This window comes from Polyodon spathula, chromosome 10 (assembly GCF_017654505.1).
Source record: "Polyodon spathula isolate WHYD16114869_AA chromosome 10, ASM1765450v1, whole genome shotgun sequence".
NCBI classification, from domain to species: domain Eukaryota; kingdom Metazoa; phylum Chordata; class Actinopteri; order Acipenseriformes; family Polyodontidae; genus Polyodon; species Polyodon spathula.
In genome coordinates, this window is record NC_054543.1 from 10,561,249 (window position 1) to 10,568,440 (window position 7,192).

A 7,192-nucleotide genomic window follows, 5' to 3' on the forward strand; every position below is an offset into this window, starting at 1 on the left:
AGTTTATTAACTGAACCAGATTTCAGTCATAATATTTCAGTTTTGATACATTGCATTATTGCTCAGTTCAGCATTCCCTTATCTTATGAGAGTTTCTCCACACTACACTTGATATTGCATTGGGGCATTTTGAGCTTGTTCAGAGAGAAAGTTTTTTTTTATTTTTATTTTTTCAGATATGGGAATAAAGCCCACTGTGAAGAAATCAAACATCTAACAGTTCATGTGAGTCTCTGTAGTGTCCAGGGAGGTGCTAATTATTCATTTAAAGGAGAGTATTTTTTATATCCAACTGATAACACCCTCTTATATCTAATGTTTTTCAAGTTAATTTGACAGATTGTGTATATAGGTTATAGTGATGTAAACACTTAGAGAATTGATGTGTTTGCATAGTTTAGCCATCAGTGTAAATTCAAAAATGCTTAGTTAAGGGAAAGACTAATTCAGCGTCTTCATCAGCATGGAGAGAACATTCTGATATTCTTCATTGTGACAGTCTAATTCCAATACCTTCTCACAGAACTCGATGGCTTTCATTTTATGAATAAACCCCAGCATGCCAAAGGCTTCTCCATCTTGGGGATTCTTCCTGATGTGTTTATCAGCAGTTTTCTTGAGTATGGAAAAACACATTTCACGTTCTTTAGAAGGATGTTGTATCTTTAACCCTTGCTTGTAGTGTTTGATTGCATCCGACTCAGTTTTGTTGTAATTGAAATGGAAATTTCCATAATGTTGATGCAGGGCTTGTTTCTCTTCTAGCTTCATATCAGGAATACCAAATAAAGTCTGAAATATTTCTCTCCCTTTTTAATGTTTCTGGATTCTGCATACATTTGTGCCAGATCCATCTGAGGATACAGGTAAAATGGTTTATGCTTCACCGCTATTTCAAAGTGTGAAATGCACAGCTCAATCAGGTTTCTCAACTCTATGCTGTAATTATGAGAATAACCTGTTTCCCTTTTCCAATCATATATTTTGCATTTATAACAGAGGGCTATTTGGTGATGCAGAAGCCATTCATCAGGTAAAAGTTTCAATGCACCTTTTAAAATTTCCAAGGATTTCTCTATAGAGTCCAGCTCTTTGAAAAACTTTGCCACGTGATGAATTACCTGGGGGTTTTCTGGTGACATCTTCAGATCTTTGTTGATATACTCCAAAGCTTCCTTTTCCTGTTTACATTGCTTTAGTTTATTTCCCAGGTATGCCATAATCATTGTGTCTTCTGGGTTAAGCTCTTAGCTGTTGCAGTGCAGCTGGGTCATCTGATTCAGAACCCCAAAGGCGATACAGTGCAACGGCATATCCAGCATTCCACTCTTTCTCAGCTGGTTCTTCCTTGAGGGCTTTTCTGAAACATTCTTTGGCTCTCTTGTTATGTTTCGCGGAGAATTTCAATAAGGACCATCCCTTTTCCCCATACACTTCAGGGGGAAGGACTGTGATGGACAATCGCTTGCAAATGTCTTCCAGCTTCTCCAGGTAGCTCTGGGCTTTGGTGAGCTCACCCATGTGATAGTACACCCAGGCAAAGTTTCCATAAGTAACAATGACCAGCTTCTCAAATTCGTCTCCGTGGTCCTTCCTTGTAACTTCTTCATCTTTTTCTAGATTTTGTATTGCTTTTTCATTTAACGCCTGGAGGTGTTTCACATAAGCTAGCTGGTTGTATGAGTGCCCAGTTCCTTTATATTTACCTACAGATACCTGTATTTGATTTTTTAGTCTCTCTTCCACATATTTAATGTCAGTGTCTTTCTTTACCAAATCCCACGTGAAATGACACACTAGTTGCAGAAGTGCATTTTCTAAGGCATTTTTTTGGTTCAAACTGTAAACCATAATAAAAATGTATAATTATAAACATGGAATATTTATTGCATGGAATTACATACCATCCTATAATTGGTGTGTAATTATTTATTGTATTACATTTTCTTCACTTGATTGAAGAGTTTTGTTTTGGTTATTTATTATTTGTTCAATGCATGTAGTTTTGTATTGTTTGCATTCACCTATTTCTTCTTTGCCATGTTTGTTTTACTTTCACTGTAATTGGTATTTTGTTTGCATGAGAAAATGATTTAGCATTTTGCAGTTTGCATTGTTGTGCTGCCTTTAATAAATCTGATTAATGGAGTCAAATCACCCCAGGTAGCACACCAGGATGGTTAATACAGAGTTAAAGGGAAGTATTTAAGCTGTTTAGATCTGCAACTGTTTAGACTAACAAAATAGAAATCAATACTGCGCCAGAGTTCTTTTAGCATTGAGTACACTTGGTATACAGCAGCACGTGTAAATACCACAGACCTTTATTATCTATATCCCCAGCCTGGAGCATTTCATTTACTCCTTGCTCGCTGAAAATAGTAAAAGAGCTCCACTTTAGCGCTGGTTTGAAGTATTTAGTTTAAATCAATAACATTGGACCACCATGTGTGAGTGATTTAAATTATATTTGTTTTTTAACTAACAGTCATTATTGAGTTTATACTGAATTCATACAAAGAAAATGATTTGCATTTCTCTTGTTAATGTGTGGTAATTAAACTATGTCTATAGTACATATTAAAACATTTTCAAAAGTATCTCTGCCTTAAGCTGCTGTGGCTCAAATGACTACTGTCATGAACTGTACTTTATGTTAAAGAGAACCACTTAAAGCATCACATCCCTTAAACTAGAAAATTAAGCTGGTGTTCTTGTTGTGAAGGTCAGCTGAGCTGATACAGAGCTCATTCTAATTTTGAAACTTAGCAAGAAATTGAAACTTAGCTAGAAACCAAAACTAGTAGTTACAGACCACTGACCACTTGAGTCAACAAATGCCAAGTTCGTAGAAAGGGTGCAAGGGTACCGCATATAGCGCCAGCAACAGCAAAAAAAATAAATAAATAGTGAAATAGCTCACATCACTCTATTTTCAGGGTGTGGTATCTGAAGTATAATTAACAAGTACAGAGAAACGTCATTTCTAATTGATAAACCCAGGACTGGAAGACCCAAAAAGCTGAAAAGCTCACAAAATCGACACACCAAACAAAAATAAAACGAAACACAAGTCACTCTCAAACACATTTCAAATAACACACAAATCTCAAATAACACATAATAGAAAAACTAAACACACAAAAGAAAGACTCTTTCCCACAGCTATTTTCATGAACGTAACCTTCATATTTCTTATTCCTTTAAGTTCAATACCCCAAAACAGCACATAATACAAAAGTAATAAATAATTTAAATAGTCAATGCAAAAACTCTCACATTCGGAACACTGGTTGGTTGTGAGTCACGGCTGAAGCCTGGTGCCACGCCCAAGACGTGTATCGGACCGGGGCCTAACGCAGATATCTTGCCTTGTGGTTTCACAGCACAGTTCAGGGTCAACGCCACAAAACGCATAGTAGAAACAGGTCTTTCACTGGTGGGGTGCGACAGTGGAAATGTGGGGAAACGTGGATTCTAACCAAACCGGTTCAATGGTGGAAGGAGAGAGAATGTGAAAGCCTAATTGGAGGACAGGACACATTCAGTGGTGATCAGAAAGAGCTGAATTTGGATACATACTGTATCAAATGCAGTGAGATTGTCAGTAACTGAAATGTCTGGGTTGAGAATGGGTAGGAGGCCTATTGCCTGATGAGGCAGACACATTGCTGTAGTTTTGCTACTCTGTCCCCTGCATTCCTGCACACTGGAAGGTCCCAATAGTTCTCAATATTAAAAAAGGCAGATCAACAGCCTGCATTAGAACACTTAATTCACACATTTCCTAGGAAAAAAAAAAAAAAAAAAAAAAAACCTGCCACTCAGGCCTCCAGTGTGTGATGTTCTAACTTGACTCTAGATGTGAATTTCTTTTGCCTACATATGGAATACATTAGTGCAGTTTGTGTGCTCAGTTTTCCAGGATAGAGCGTTGTTATGTGAAAAACATTTAGGTCATAGGGCAAATGGCTAAACGCAGATAAACTTTAAACGTCATCTGCAGGATGAGACACACACTGCACAATTACAATGGGAACAGTTTGCAATAAATACAGAGAAGTTGGGTTAAAATGAGAATATTCATTCTGGCTGTGCCTACGGTGTGAAAAATATTTTTAGCACCTCATGGTACACATACAGAGTAATCCTGTAAGTTTTGTTTTCTAATGTGGGTGGTAACCTTTATTTTTTCAAACGAAAGCTGCATCACAAAAGCAATTTTGTGAAATGAAAAATAATGTCTCATAGGAAAAAGAAAAGATTCAATCTAGTCAACTGGGATTATACCAATCTGGGGAAATAATACCAATGATGAAAAAAACAATCTGGTTACATTCCTCAGGGTTCATGTAACAGCTAAGACTGAATGCGTCATTCATAACAAATCCATGTACCTTTGTTTGATTGCTAAAAATAATGGTAGTGAATAGGCATTCTTGTCTTTCATGTGAAAAAACCACAGGGAGTTTTTCAACATTGAAGCAACAGCATCTTTCGCTACCACTTTGCGATATTTCATTTAAAACCATACAACATTTTTGGGGTGATGGGGCACGGGGAGGTCTACCAAATGATTTAAGAGTTAACTATTTGGAGCAGTCAATTTACACATAGCAAAATGAATGTCATAGTTACAGTATGATGTATTGCTTCAGCTGGGGTTCTATGGTTTGCGCTCTGAGCTTTGCTGAACAGGATTTGCAAAACAAGTATAATTTGTTAGGTAAAGGTCACTGTGGAGAAAGTGTCATTGAGGCTGTCCTTCTCATTGAAGCTGCCCTTCTCATTGAGGCTGTCCTTCTCATTGAGGCTGTCCTTCTCATTGAGGCTGTCCTTCTCATTGAGGCAGTCCTTCTCATTGAGGCTGTCCTTCTCATTGAGGCTGCCCTTCTCATTGAGGCTGTCCTTCTCATTGAGGCTGTCCTTCTCATTGAGGCTGTCCTTCTCATTGAGGCTGTCCTTCTCATTGAAGCTGCCCTTCTTATTGAGGCTGCTGTGTAGAGGGACTCTGATTATATTGGCAATCTCTGATAATGACCTTTTCACTCAAGTTAATATTAAAGAAGTAAAGCTTCAAGTGACATGTTGCACCAGAACTCTACAATTTTTTCTTTTGATTTATTCAAATGTATTATTATTATTATTATTATTATTATTATTATTATTATTATTATTATTATTATTTGGTTTGGAGCTGCACAGTCATCTTTCTGGCTCCAATTTTTCTCTGAAATACCATAACATTAAAACTAGACCCCTTAACTGGAAGCGTTATACCATTTGCATTATCTCTAAATTACATTTCTTACCTGTTTAATGTGTATAATTGTGTGTTAAAGTTTCCTTGGCCATTCAATTTTATGTGCATTTCATAGTGACCAAAATATTCAGAGTATGAAACATATTTAACATGTTATGACAGTAATACTAGATTTAAGTTTTCTGTTGTTAATAATTATAGATTGCACTAACCTGTTTAAAGTAGTTAATCGTTTTAAAGCCAACTAAGCATATTAAATATTCCAGTACATTTACATAAATGTTCATATGACAAATAATAATAAATATATTACAATCACAGCAGACCTAGATCACTGTCAAGCTTAACTGTAGATTCATATTGAACCCTGCTGCCTTGCAATATTTGATTACGGTAAAGAGTTCAATAACTTCCTTAAAACTAGCTAGCTGGAAGGTTTTATGCTGCATCTCTATTCAGTTTCTAGTCCAATTATATTTGAACACGTGTAAAGAGCTTCAATGTGAGCCACATAATATCCAATACTTTAGCCTGAATTTCTACGTTATAAATTAACACATTCAAGATGAGGTGAAGCTATGGGAAAAGATAAGAAATTTATTGGGAAACTGATTTCAGACAACAAAAGTTATGCAAAATCTGAACAATATATATATATATATATATCACACTTATGTTTCTTTGTTGCCAGCATCCATCATTTCAAATAACAAAAAGTACCTCTGATTGTCCTCCTAACAATAGACATTGACAGAATGTGAGGACAGAATGCTGTGGCAGTGCTGCTGTTGATAACTCCTGGAATGTCTCTTCCTGTTCCTCATTTCAACATATACCACTTACAGAAGATGAGGAATGGAAGAGTAATGATATATCTGCCTCCAGAATACCAGAAACCTGGTAATGCAGGACCTTGGAAAAGTGGTACTGGTAGAATTTGTCTTTTTTTTTCAGAAAGTTTAACAAAAACTATTTAACTGAAATGTGAGGGAAAAAAAAAAACCCTTTCACAGGATGTAGTGATAATGGCTGGGCTCTTAAAGGTATTTCTACTGATCCTACTGTAGATACAGCTATAGAACAACTTGTTCGTTGATACACCGTATGTAAATTTCTCATTGATGGATTGATTAAATACCTTTATGAAGCTCTGTGAAATAACAATGTGATGAAAACCTTGTTTCTTTTTTAGCTGGTAGTGACCAAATAGCATTTATAGCCTGAGGGCCGACAACAAATGAGTTTTGGTGTCCTCAGCAAAGTCGATTCTAGCATAAGCATTGTCAGGGTTGCATTGGTATGAAAATTAACTTTTCTCCGCTTGAGAGAGCCTGGCCTGTGGTTGAAATACAACATGTAGTGGGGTGTGTCTGCTCTATGGAAAAATAAAGAATAGGGATGGGCAATGCAGTCATCACAATAACTCGAATACCTTCTCACAAACCCACAAAGCTACCACATAATTTACTTATGAAAACATACTTAAAAAAATAAATAAATAAATAAATAAACATACAGACAAACGAACCAGAAAAGCACCGCAACCCCAAACTCTGGTATGCACAGTACTGTATGTTTCACTGAGATGCCGAAGTAAGGATTTTTGTATCAAAGACAAGTCATTAACCAATCTCTCAATCCATTACCCCATAGGCCTTGCTCGCAAAGTTACTCAGATTCATTTTTATAAGCACAGCTGTTTGAATACACCATCAATTCAATATTTGGCTTACAAAGGACTGTATCTCCTTCTATAACCTTATGTTAGTGGGGACTTGTTAAACCTGCATCCCTCAGTAAGAAACACACTTTATTGGCTTTGCACAATAGGATCAGTAAGACACTTTTGTTTAGTTACTGTAAGATCTGGACTTGAGATGATCATATAACCTGAATATATTTATGAAACCACCCATGGGACCTTGAAAG

General features: G+C 36.4%; 1 pseudogene; it reads right to left on the reverse strand.

The window, feature by feature from the left end:
• Window positions 1–441: 441 nt before the first annotated feature.
• LOC121321654 lies at window positions 442–1,851 on the reverse strand (annotated as a pseudogene).
• Window positions 1,852–7,192: the final 5,341 nt, after the last annotated feature.